General features: G+C 35.1%; 1 long non-coding RNA gene across 1 annotated transcript in view; it reads left to right on the top strand.

Moving 5' to 3' along the window:
• Window positions 1–9993, top strand: part of LOC125754573 (uncharacterized) — a 117987-nt gene extending 107994 nt beyond the window's left edge. The window contains exons 3-4 of the long non-coding RNA XR_007409197.1: window positions 8679–8821; window positions 9857–9993. This is a non-coding gene — a long non-coding RNA (uncharacterized LOC125754573). The remainder of the gene's footprint in view (window positions 1–8678; window positions 8822–9856) is intronic.
• Window positions 9994–13680: the final 3687 nt, after the last annotated feature.

The following is a 13680-nucleotide window of genomic DNA, read 5'->3' as shown; positions in this document are numbered from 1 at the left end:
TATACACTTAGCTAGTTTTAAACAAAGAAGTTTTGCTCTTTGTATTTCTCATAAAAAACGAAGGGTAAAATGTAGTGTGTCCCCTTCTCTGTTACATCATAGGTAAGCAATGTCTTCTAGAAGAGTAGAAAAAAGTTTCTAGTTCAATTGGCATGCATTTATGTTTTAATGTATTGTGATATGTTTAAGATTTCAACAATATAGATATTTTTGTATGGAAGTTTTATTATTCTGATAAAAATTCTTGATATTGTATTTATGAGTTTTTCTGAATTATGTATTTTGGTAGGTGAAAATTGCATTGACAGAGTAACTTTTGTATAATTTCATGTGAAGTAGGGTCAACAGTTTATCTGTGTAACTATTCAGATGATTTCCAGTTACTAATCAACCATGCACATTTCTTCAAAAACCTTGTTTTATAACTAATAGATTTTCTCATAATGCAATGAGCTTGTCAATATTTCAATGCAAATTGGTGTGACACTATTAAGTTCTATACTCACTCACCACTAAATTACTCTTAAATTTTTTTAATTTTTTTTTTTTTTTTATTTTATGATAGTCAGAGAGAGAGAGAGAGAGAGGCAGAGACACAGGCAGAGGGAGAAGCAGGCTCCATGCACCGGGAGCCCGATGTGGGACTCGATCCCGGGTCTCCAGGATCGCGCCCTGGGCCAAAGGCAGGCGCCAAAACGCTGCGCCACCCAAGGATCACTAAATTACTCTTGACTCATAATTAAACACTTGTTCTAAGCATGTAAACTCCTCATTCTCCACAGAACAACCAACTTGCTGCACGTATTTGAATACCAGGAACTGGCTTCATAAGTTGAGTCTCAGGTCAAGATATTCCCCAGGCTTATCAGAGAACCCCTGCACAAAATTCATTGTGATCATTACCCTCTTAAGCCAATGGACCAATATTCTGATTATGAAATGTGTTCCTACTAAGATATCTCAAAAACTTTTAGTTGTCATTATGACTTACTAGGGAAGGTAAATTGCATCATGCATCCAGCGGCCCCAGTGCTGCACATGAGATCCCTTTTGCCTTTTCAAACCAGCCTGGCTAGAAAGCCTCAACATTTGTACTGGCTGCTTTCAAAGAGCGTTGATCTCATCCCCCGCGATGGTCATGTCATCATTGTGCTGATGAAGGCAAGTAGGTGCTGCGAGGCCACGGTGCAGGAGGCAGCTGGAGGCTTGTCATTCGAGGAAGTGAGAACTTCATTCCAGCGTCACGTTAGCTCCTTGGAAGGACTGAGGACCCTAGTGGCGGCTGAGGAAAATTGTTTCTTGAATTATAAGTGCATTAGCCAGCTATGTATAGATGGATCATTTATTGGTGATTATGTTAAGTGGTAAAATACAGTTTTCGTTAATCCAGAGTAAAGGAGAATTGAGGGATGAACTCAATACCCAATCCCATACTGAATCTTGTACTGGCAGAAAAAAAGCGGGGTGGGTGGGTGGGGGGGTGACTAGAGTGGGTTTATTGACAAAATTGCAATTAGGTTAGTAGATTAGATAAAAATATTCCTTTAATAAATTTGCTAAAGTTGGTAGCTCTAATATGGTGAGATAAGAGAATTCCTTACTTGTAGGAAATATGTCCTGAAATATTAAAAGATAAGGTCTGGGATGCATGCCACTCACTTCCAAATGGTTCAGAAAAAAGGTTAAGTAAATAAATGAATCAATGATAAAGACAATGAAGTTAAATGTTAACTGTAGGTCAATTTGTATAAAGCATCATCATTTTTTCTCCTCCTATTCTCATTACTTTTCTGCAATTTTTTAGTTATTCCCAAATAAAATGTTTCCAAAAGAAGAAGATAGTAAAATTTCACCCCCCACCCTTTCTTTTTGAGGAGAAATTACCCTTTTAAATGAGAGGATAACACAAAGCTGTAAAAATAATACAGACTTTCATCACTTCTCTGAATCATTAATTTATACAACTTTAGTGAATTATGAGCATACATGTTTGTTTTGATATTGCCCTTCTTTTTAAGATCTTGGTCTAAGACAGGAATCAACCAACTATAGCACTTTGGGCAAATTGCAGCAGAGCCTGTGAGCTAAGAATGGTATATATATATAATATATATATATAATATATATATATATATTATATATATATCTTTTACATTTTTAAAAGGTTATAAAGGGTGGAGGAGAAAAAGGAGAAAGAGGAGAAGAAATGTGTCAGAATCTTTGTATGGCTTACAAAGCATAAAATATTTACTATCTGACCCTTTATATACAAAGTTTGTAAAAGTTTGTCTATAAATTTCTTAAGGACCGAACTGTATGCTCCACATAGGAGCATGTGCCAGTTACTTATTGAATAAGGAAGAGATCATTCAGATCTAAAAAGTATTGAAGACAATTTCACATAGGATGTAATATTTATACTCAACATTCAGATATATGCATTGGATATATAGGTTAAAAAAAGCAAGATGCTGTGGCATTTCTGGGAAGAAGAATAATGCAAAGTCACTAAGGTATAGAACACATAGCACTTAGAGCATTTAGAAGGAAGTCCCAGTCATATTTCTGAAAGGTTAGAGACCCATTTTGTAATTGGCATTTATTTTTATGAAATATTCATGTGGATTTATTTATTTCTTGTCTTCACAAGTAAGGCTTTCTCCTCAGTTAACCCAAGGCTTCCAATTCCCAATGGTAGAGGGAGGGGCGTGTATTTTACAATTAATCTGGAAAGAATGCAAATACAAACAAATTAAAATTTAGATTCTGAGAGTAAAAATATAAATTTTGCAGAGGGTTAACAGTCTTAAAATGAAACTATTGAGGAAAAAGTATATGTTGAGTTCCTTTATCATTTAAAATGTTATTGCATCGGGCAAGTAAATATAAGTGCTCTTTTCAGACTGAGGGAATTTTTTTTTTTTTTTTTTTTTTTTGTAAATCAGGGAAATGAGGAAGATGGACAGTAGAGGGGAATAAAGGCTTAAAAGTGCATTTCCCTGCCCTTTGGGGTCCATGCAGTAAGAGAGAAGCATATAATAGAATCTAGGTGAGTAAGGTAGAATCCAGCTGTATCTTTTGGGTGGAGACCTTGATGTTGGCAATTGTTATAAGTGGTGCGGTAATGGTGTACAGACAGTCATTATGGCTAAATAGATGTGTCTGTATCAATTTCCTGGATCCCCATGGCCAGGACAATTTCTGGTGTGTGGTGAGAAGCACAGAAGAGCAAGCAAGACCATTGGGTCGTCAAGCACTGCTACTTGGATACCTAGAACATGTCTGGGGCTATGAGCCAAGTGTGACCCCCATTTCATAGGCCAGACATGAGATGGAGTTAGTGACCAAAAGCAAGGATTAGTGAAGATCCTTTGGGCTCTAGTGGATACTTTTTTTTTTTAAGATTGTATTTATTTTTTCAGGAGAGACACAGAGAGAGGCAGAGATGTAGGCAGAGGGAGAAGCAGGCTCCCTGGAGGGAGCCCAATGCGGGACTCAATCCCAGGATCCTAGGATCACGCCCTGAGTCAAGGGCAGACTCTCAACTACTGAGCCACCCAGGATTCCCTAGTGGATACCTTTTCTACTGCATGACCCTTCCCCTGCCATATGAAAAGTAGGGGAAAAATGTTATTTTTTGAACCAATAACAACAATAACAAACAGAGAAATTCAACTTAAAAACTGTATTAATGTCTCAGTCAGCTGCAATAAAAAAATACAAGAGACAGGGTGCTTAAACAGCAGATTTATTTCTCACAGTCTGGAGGCTGAGAACCCCACCATCAAGGGGCTAGCAGACTCAGTTCTTTGTAAGCATCCTCTTGGCTTGCAAACAGCTACCATCTAGCTGTGTGCTCATATGACCTCTTATTTGTGCATAAATAGAAAGAGAGGTTTCTCCCTTCCTTCTTAATTACTCCCCAAAGGTCCCAATTCCAAGTACTGTCACTTTGGGGGATAAAGCTAAAACATATGAACTGGGAGGGGGAGGGAGGGCAGAAGGCGCAAACGGTCAGTCTGTAACAAGGAACAAATGTTTAGATGATGTGATATCAGAAGCTTTAAAATTGAATTGACTAAAATTAGTTCTCTCTCCCCACCTCTATGTCCCAATAAGTGGGAATTTTTAATGAAATATGATTTAGAATTTTTTTAAAGATCTTATTTATTTATTCATGAGAGACACAGAGAGAGGCAGAGACACAGGCAGAGGGAGAAGCAACCTCCCTCTGGGGAGCCCAATGCAAGACTGGACCCCAGAACCCCAGGATCATGCCCTGAGCCACTCAGGCACCCCATGATTTAGAATTTTTAATATGGCTTATGATTTAAAAAAATAGCATAAACTAGTGAAAGAGTATGGCATAACAAAAGAAATGTGGATTTTAGGGTTCATTCGGGTACTTCGTTTCATTGTTGTTGTTACTCTTGGCTCCAGCATCTACTCTGTAACTGGGCAAGATATTGAGTTTCTTTGATTTGGAATTTTCTCTTTCTTTAATTGAAACAATAGCACTTAATTCACAGGCTTTCTTTCTTTCTTTCTTTCTTTCTTTCTTTCTTTCTTTCTTTCTTTCTTCTTTCTTTCTTTCTTTCTTTCTTTCTTTCTTTCTTTCTTTCTTTCTTTCTTTCTTTCTTTCTTTTTTAGAGGATTAACATCTCTGCCCAGAGGTTTCTCAGAACCTAATAGTTTCTCAATATTTGTTATGCTCACACAGCACAACATTGTGGAAAGTGTACAAAAGAACATTTTGGGGAGCCAATTATTAATGCCCAATCATTGAGAGACACATAGCGTCTCTACCATATTTCTCATATCTCCAGTCAGATAACAATTAGAGAAATACCATAAAAATTATTATTATTATTATTATTAGGCCAGAGGGGAAAAAGAATCATTCATAATTCTACAATTCAGAGAAACACCACCACTAATATTAAACATTTTTTATATACTTTCAGTAAGATACATTCTAGCAGCTTTTATTTCTGTATATATGTATTTTAATTTTCTTGAGTAAATACTTAGAAGATTCATATAATGGATGGATATTTACCTTATGAGAAATTGACAGATTAATTTCCAAAAGGTTGTCACATTTTCTTTTTTTTTTTTAATTTTTTTTAAATTTATTTATGATAGTCACACACAGAGAGAGAGAGAGAGGCAGAGACACAGGCAGAGGGAGAAGCAGGCTCCATGCACCAGGAGCCCAATATGGGATTCGATCCCGGGTCTCCAGGATCGCACCCTGGGCCAAAGGCAGGCGCTAAACCACTGCGCCACCCAGGGATCCCAGGTTGTCACATTTTCAATCCTAGAGATACTTGAAAACTTCAGTTGCACTCAAAAATTAACTTAGTCCTCCCCCAAATCCTTTGAGGTCAGTTTTATCATCACAGACATTTATAATGAGCAAGTCAGGCTTTGAACTTATCCAGTTTGATCCTTGCTTGGGTTCTTAACTATTATGTTACACCAGCTCACAGCAAACCCATTTTAATTCTATTCCATCTGATTGAGAAGGTAGAAATTAAATGTGATGGGGAATTTAATCTCTTGGTTTTCAGAAGGAACCTTCCACTTCCTCTGGCAGCATTTGCTCCCGCATATGACCCCCTCCTCTGCTATACGGGCTTCTGCCTCAGTATCTGCTCATTTTTTGGTCTTCATTCCAAAGGCAGACTAATCCAATGTCCTGCTCAAGAGTGGGTCCCTCTGCTGTTCTGCTTTAGGTGCTTTACTGTGAGTCTCCAACAGCCCTTGAGTGATTCACAGTGTCCTCACTTGAATGAGAGAAATCATCTTCCCCTCCTGTAACCCTACGTTTTGGTGATCAGGCCACAAAGCCTGCATGCAGTCTCATGTGCTCAGATTCCTAGATCTTTTAGTAAGACAATTTCTTAAAGTGTTCACTTCTTTGCTCTCCAGTCTTATTGTACATGACCCTAGATACATGGAAGAAGCCAAAGAACAATTCAAGCAGCGCAAACTCTGACCTTGAGCCATCCTAGTACATCGGACTTTTACCATCATTGACTGAGTTAAATAAATCTTAGGAGGCCCTGTCAGTCACTCTCTATTCTGCTATAAACATGCTCAGGAATGATGAAATCATTCTTTTAAGCTAACGTGAAATCCAAAAAACAAATTCAGATTTAAAAAAAAGTCAAGATTGCTCTCTAATATTGTAATATTTCTTGTTTGCTTGAAAATTTCAGTTATACTGACATTAAAGCCATATTGATATGGTGGGGAATATCCAAGGATTAATATTATAGTTCGAATGTTCATTCTAGAAATACAATATTATTACCAAATGGTGGTTCTGACTTCTAAGGCATAGATATCATACTACACATTGGACTGTAAGACAGTACCAAGACTGTCAATAGTAGGTCTTACCCTTTTACTGGCATGTTCCTGAAAAGTAAGCGTAAGCTATATTTTTCAAGGTTCCTGATGTCATTGAAAAATAAGCTTTTGAAGTCATGGAATTGGGGTTATTAATATATAATTAATATAATACATATAATATATATTTTAATATATATTAACACTTAAAATAGTAACTTTTATTCAAAGTCTTAAAAACATAAAAGAAAGAAAGGGAGAGAGAGAAGAAAAAAGAAAAAAACAAAGAGAGAAGTTATATCTAAGTAGCACCTATACTGCACCTATCTCTGTTCTAAGTACATTTATAAAGTCAACTAATTTCAAGAACAACTCTGTGAAATAGCTACCATTTTTATTCCTGCTTTCTAATGAGGAAATGAGGCAAAGATATAAAGTTCCTCATGTAGGATCATATAGCTTTTGGGATTTGAGCACATGCTTTCTGGTCCCAATGTAAAAATGATTAGGCTCTAAATCCATTGACTTCTTTTCATTCTTGGGGGAGGGGAGTACATATTTTCTTGGAGCCAAAAATAGAAAAATCACTAATTTGGAGAATATGGATAATGACATCTTTGGTTCTTATTCTACAGATATGAACTTAGTCATGGACTAACTACTCATTGGCCATCTGACAGGCTTTTATGTTTTTTCACAGAATGAAATGGAAGGACTTTTTTTTTTTAATTGTTGCTGCTACTCTCCCTAACTAATTATGCTTTAACTTCATCCTGAAGGAGAGTTTCCAAAATGGAGAAATTATGAATAATACTTTCATGCATATCCAGTCCTTGTGTGGCAGAAAGCTTAAGTCATTCTTACTCTTTCATTGTGGAAATGAATGCACTAGATACCACTTCACTAGTCAATTGTGATCTTCTCATGGGTGTTTGATGACCTAAAAAAGTTTGTGAACATGGAAAATAGAGGATTTTACCCTATGTTTGCTATGTGTCAGTACTTACATATATGTAGCCTTAACAGTGGCATATTTGATAGAACTGGGCATTGGACAGTATAGTATGTTTGAAAAGGAGGGCAATACATTTGCTGATATGCCAAGTGGACCAATCTGAGGCTGGTTAATAGATGACAAATGGGATGGAGTCTAAGAGTATTTGGTCTCTGTCCTAACTGCCTAGCTTCCAGTTTTGTATCTGATGCTTATTAGCTATGGGACATAGGAAAATTTAAATAATCTTTTGAGGTCTCAGTGTTATTGACAGTGAGGTGGTAATAATAATAATGCCTACCTAGTATGGCTATTGGGAAGATTAAAAAAGATGGTCCGTGTTGAGTTCTGTACTGTGTCTGACTTATGGAAAGTCTTTTTTTTTTGGAAAGTCTTAAGTAAGGGTTAGCTTTCATTTCCTCTTGATAATTAAATGTCTCCTATTGTATCTTCCACACTAGTTATTTGATCTATTTCAGGAACAACAGATTATAAGACAAAAAATATGCAAATCATGGTTTTCCATCTAAAGTCTACTGATAACTGGATTTCTGACCTTTGTCAGGTCACTCCTTTTCTCAGGCTTTCAGTTTAATTATTGGCAAAATGGAGTAAGACTAATTCTAGTCTCCACCAGGACTATAATTTTATGATTTCTTATTGTCTAAATCTTCACATTATAGTCACCAAAATGTTGGACATTATAAGTCTTAAACATGATTCAAATAAATCAGTGATTTGTTTTCATAGAAAAATATTCCTTTTGTTGCTTTGATAGTTCTATGATTTTCAGTTTTATTTTTGCTGAAAATACATACACTTTGTTATTTTCCAAAAGAAAAATATTTTATGGGGTTAAATACATGCGACATTATGGTTTTCAACATAAAGAAGTGGGTAAATCTAGTACATCATATTATTAAAGGACAGATTCTGAGACAAAATTAAAATCAGTGTATTCTTTTTTAAAAGGATTCATTTATTTTAGAGAGTGAGCAGGAGTGTACACATGCAAGTTGGAGGAGGGGCAGAGGGAGAGAATTTGAAGCAGATTCCCTGCTGGGCCTGGAACTCCCATGAAATCATGACCTGACTCAAAATTATGAGTTGGAGGCTTAACTGACTAAGCCACCCAGGTGCCCCTAAAATCAGAGTGTATTCTTATTTCATCCTTATATTATAGACACAAAATGAGTTACAAAATCTGTATCTACTGTTATCACTAATATTCTCAATTCCTCCATTGCTCACAAATGATATAGTAAACTGATAAAAATGTAATCAGTAAATATATAAACTTAAATTCTTTTTTTTGTTGTTTTTAAAGATTTTATTTATTTATTCATGAGAGACACAGAGAGAGAGAGAGGCAGAGACATAGACAGAGGGAGAAGCAGGCTCTTCACAAGGAGTCTAATGCCAGACTTGACCTGAACCAAAGGCGGATGCTCATCCACTGGAGCCACCCAGGTGCCTCAAATTCTTTCCTTTCTGATAAAAATTTTCAGTGAATTTCCAACCCTTAGCGTAGTTGCTTCTCACAAAATAATTCCTTAAAGTTCTACTGAAGTTATCCAATATTCTTTATATACAGAAAGATGAATATGTACATATATTTTTATTTGAAAATATGAGGATTTTATTTGCTTATTTGAAAGAGACTGACAGAGATAGTGACAGAGATGGTGAGAAAGAGCACAAAGAGGGAGAAGAGGGAAAGGCAGGCTCCCTTCTGAGCAAAGAGCCCAACTTGGGGCTCCATCCCAGGATCCTGGGATCATGATCTGAATCAAAGGCCGATGCTTAACTGACTGAGCCACCCAGGTGCTTCTTGAAGTGATTTTCAAGACTTGTTGCTTAGAAATTTCTTTGGTATCAAGAGCTAAAATGAGAAAGATAATTTCTAATATATTTATTATGTCCATTTTCAAAACAGTATGGGACCATATATAATTTTGATTTATTTCTGGTTAGTCCTGTGTTGCAATGAGGGGCAAAAAGTAGGGAAGCTAGTCATCATTGCTCAGTTCTGACCTTTCTGTACCATTTGCTGCAGAAGCTGTGGTTTCGCTTCTCAGGGTTGGTTGTGGTAGAGATTGTGGGTCAGAGTTCTACTATCCTTAGAGCCTGGATATTGTCCTTTTGTATACTTGGTCGTTCAATAAGTTGAAATAAATCACTTTTCTCCAGTGTTTTAATGGAATCTAGCATTTTGGTAGTTGCATGCATTCTTTAAGGTATTCATTATTTGTTCAAGAATGACTGGCTGAACACGCTTAAATCCTCTAAATCATTGCTTGGAAATATGCAGTGCATTTAGAAAATCTGGTTTACTTAGAAATTATATGGATTAAAGAACAGTCTTACCAAAAATATCTACTCTTTTTAAAAATAATGCTCCCTATTATGAAAAGCCATGTGAGAATTTATTCAACATATTCAATGTTGCCTATACTGAAATTTTATGAACAACATTTCATTAAAACTTTATATCTTTATGCGCAGCCCCAGCGGCCCAGCAGTTTAACCCCACCTTCAGCCCAGGGCACGATCCTGGAGACCTGGGATCCAGTCCCGCATCGGGCTCCCTGCAATGGAGTCTGCTTTTCCCTCTCCCTCTGCCTGTGTCTCTTCCTCTCTCTCTCTGTGTTTCTCATGAATAAATAAATAAAATCTTTAAAAAAAGAAAAAGAACTTTATATCTTTGATGTTAAAAAGAAGGAGGTCAATGAGTTGATGAAAAAAATATTTCAAAACCGAAAACTTTCTAAGTTATGTTAACAGAGACATGCTCTAATGCTCTAATCCAGTGAGTTGTCACTGATGTTCTGTGTGCAGGTTTCTTGTTTTATAAATAAAGTGTTATTGTAATACAGCTAACCCATTCCTTTAAGTACTGTGATTGCTTTCTATACAACAGTAAATTGAGCAATTGCAGCAGAGATCATGTGGTCCAGAGCCTAAAATATTTGCTCCTCTATCCTTTACAGAAAAAGTTTGCTATAACTCCAAGAGGATAAATCGAAATATGTGAAAATATAATATATGAGTTCATACCAATGACTTGAGGCTGCGGAATCAACCCTTGAGATAGATACAATTTATTAAGCATTACTGAACAAATTAGGACATTATTAGAAAAGTAAAGTTCTTTATTTTCCCTATTGCAAACACAGAATTCCATTAGCTCTTCAGAGGAAAGACTCCCTTCGAGCTGGTTTTGTCTTCTACTTATAGGTTGCATCTGGATCAATTAAATCTTTGTCATGCATGAATAATTTCAAACCCTTAGGTAATTAGAACATTCATTCTGCCTCACAGTTAACTCTGAGATTAAAAAGGTAACTTTATTTTCTTTAAGCCCACTCATCAAGCTTCAAAGTGCTCACATTTTCATACTAATGAAAAGATGACTGAATAAGAATGAAAATCATTTATTAAATACATCAATTAGCTAATAAAGTAGTTTTCTAAATGTTTGTATGTCTGTATGTATCACAGAACCTGAATTTTTATATTTTAGTTTCTTACACATAAACCATTTTTTAAAAAGATGACTAATTTTTCTTTCAATTTATAAGCATTTACTAATGACTGTTTTTTCTTTATATATTCAGAAAAGACTGCTAGGTGTTATCACACGTGAGCACACACACTCCTACACACCTTTGCATTTGTTGAGCACCACATAAGTAGTTTTACTAGATAACTGAGTCCTTATTTTGTAAGCTACCAAACTACACACTATAAGCAAATAGTAAAATATGAATAGATTTTTAAAATCAATCATATAGATAAAAATCACTCTAGAAAATATTAGAAGAAAATAAAAATAATTTCTTATTTTCAACACATGTATTTTAATAACATTTTAAAGGGCTTTTTTATTGTAGTACATACTTCAGTCTATCAGTCTATTTTATAGACACAAGTATACTTGTCTCTATAAAATAATTTTTTTGAATAGATTTTCAGCCTTCTAATTTTGCTGAGTCATCAAAACCTACCATGATTTATTGTATTGCCTTGTGAATTAGTAATATTTAGGAAGCAAAATATGTATCACTATGTGGCTCTAAAAAAATTCTGTACCTTTGGTTCTTTTTATTTATCAGTATTTCTGTTTTTTTCTTGCTGGAGATTATCCATTTTTATGCCACATATGTTTAATTCTATATTGATTCTGCTTGCTACTTTTGTCTAATTTCACAACATAAAAATATTTTTAAGTACCTATGCACCTAAAAAGTGGAGTAGCTTTTAATGATTTAAAAAAAAAAATCACATTTCATGCTCTGAAAGAATCCAATCTGTTTGAAGTGAACGGTATATATACAAACAATTACATTCCTCTGATAAACGTTACAATACATTAAAAAAAAAACACAGAGGCGAGAGAGAGTAATTTTTTGAAAGCATATTAGAAATGTATCATAAAAGTGGTATGCATAATCATCAAAGTAAAAAATATGTATGTATATAGTAGCTATCGACTTTTTAAAGCCACAATAGATGTTATCTGTACTCATAAAATAAGTAAAATTAATATATCTTAATGTATCTTTTTCATGCTTTATTTTCCCAGATACAAACCTTCATTACATGCCTGAATTAGATATAAACAAAATATTAATACAAATAATGTAAATTATGTGCTTATTTAATATCTATGTTTATCTATCAATCTACCTATGGAGATATACATCATACTTTCATATAAAATTTATAAGAGAAGTAACCTTTTTGTTTTTGTTCATAAATATAAAAAGAAATATCTATATCTACTTTACCTGCATTGATAACTGTCTATCTCTCAGAAATCATTCTTATAACTTTTTATTTTAAATACTGGTTGCTCTACTCATGAATTGTATGAATAGAAATGTGTATTCCACACTGTGATTTATCATAACATTGAGTAATGCCAGCATTGTGTTACTGTTTTATAGAAATACACACAAAAATGTGTGATGTATTTCAATAGTTGAAGAGTACCCCCCCCCAAAAAATTACAATTGAAGATGACACAAAGAAATAGAAAAAACGTTCTATGCTCATGGAATGAAAGAACAGATATTGTTAAAATGTCCATGCTACCTGAAGCAACCTACATATTTACACAATCCTTATCAAAATACCACCAGTGTTTTTCACAGAGCTAGAACAAACAATCCTAAAATTTGTATAGAACCACAAAAATCCCCGGATAGCCAAAGCAATGTTGAAAAAGAAAACCAAAGCTGGAGACATCACAATTCCAGATTTCAAGCCGTATTGCAAAGTTGTAATCATGAAGACAGTATGGTTCCAGTACAAAAACAGGCACAGATCAATGGAACAGAATAGAGAACCCAGAAATAGACCCACAACTCTAATGCTCAACTAATCTTTGACAAAGCAGGAAAAAAATCCAATGGAAAAAAGATAGTCACTACAACAAATGGTGCTGAGAAAACTGGAAAGCCACATGCAAAGGAATGAAACTGGGCCACTTTCTTCAAAAATAAATTCAAAATGGATGAAAGATCTAAATGTGAGAAAGAAAATCATCAAAATCCTAGTAGAGAAGACAGGCAGCAACCTCTCTGAACTTGGCCATAGCAAATTCTTACTAGACCTGTCTCCAGAGGCACGGGAAACAAAAGAAAAATAAACGAACAAAAAACAACCCCAAAAAACCCCACAAACTATTGAAACTTTGTCAAGATAAAAAGTATCTGCACAGTGAAGTAGACATTCAATGAAACTAAAAGGCAACCCACAGAATGGGAAAAGATATTTGCAAATGACATATCTGATAAAGGGTTAGTATCCAAAAATCTATAAAGAATTTATCAAGCTCAACACCCAAAAAAACAAATAATCCAGTTAAGAAATGGGCAGGAGACATGACTAGATGTTTTTCCAAAGGAGAACATCCAATTGGCTAACAGCCACATGAAAAGATGCTCAACATCACTCATCATCAGAGAAATACAAATCAAAACTACAAAGAGGTTATCACATCATACCTCTCAGAATGGCTAAAATTAACAACAGGAACACCCTCTGGAGAGGGTGAAGAGAAAGGGGAACCCTCTTAGACCATTAGTGGGAGTGTAAGCTGGTGCAACCACTCTGGAAAACATTGTGGAGGTTCCTTAAAAATTTAAAAATAGAACTACCCTATGATCCAGCAATTGCCCTACTAGGTATTTACCCAAAGGACACAAAAATATGAACCTGCACTCCAATGTTTATAGCAGCCTTATCAACAGTAATTTCCAAATTATGGAAAGAGCCCAAATGTCCATTTGCTGATGAATGGATAAAGAATATTATATATATAT

This window comes from Canis lupus, chromosome 38 (assembly GCF_003254725.2).
Source record: "Canis lupus dingo isolate Sandy chromosome 38, ASM325472v2, whole genome shotgun sequence".
NCBI lineage: Eukaryota > Metazoa > Chordata > Mammalia > Carnivora > Canidae > Canis > Canis lupus.
Note: the sequence above shows the minus strand (reverse complement) of the source record. Positions and strands in the feature narration are given on the sequence as shown.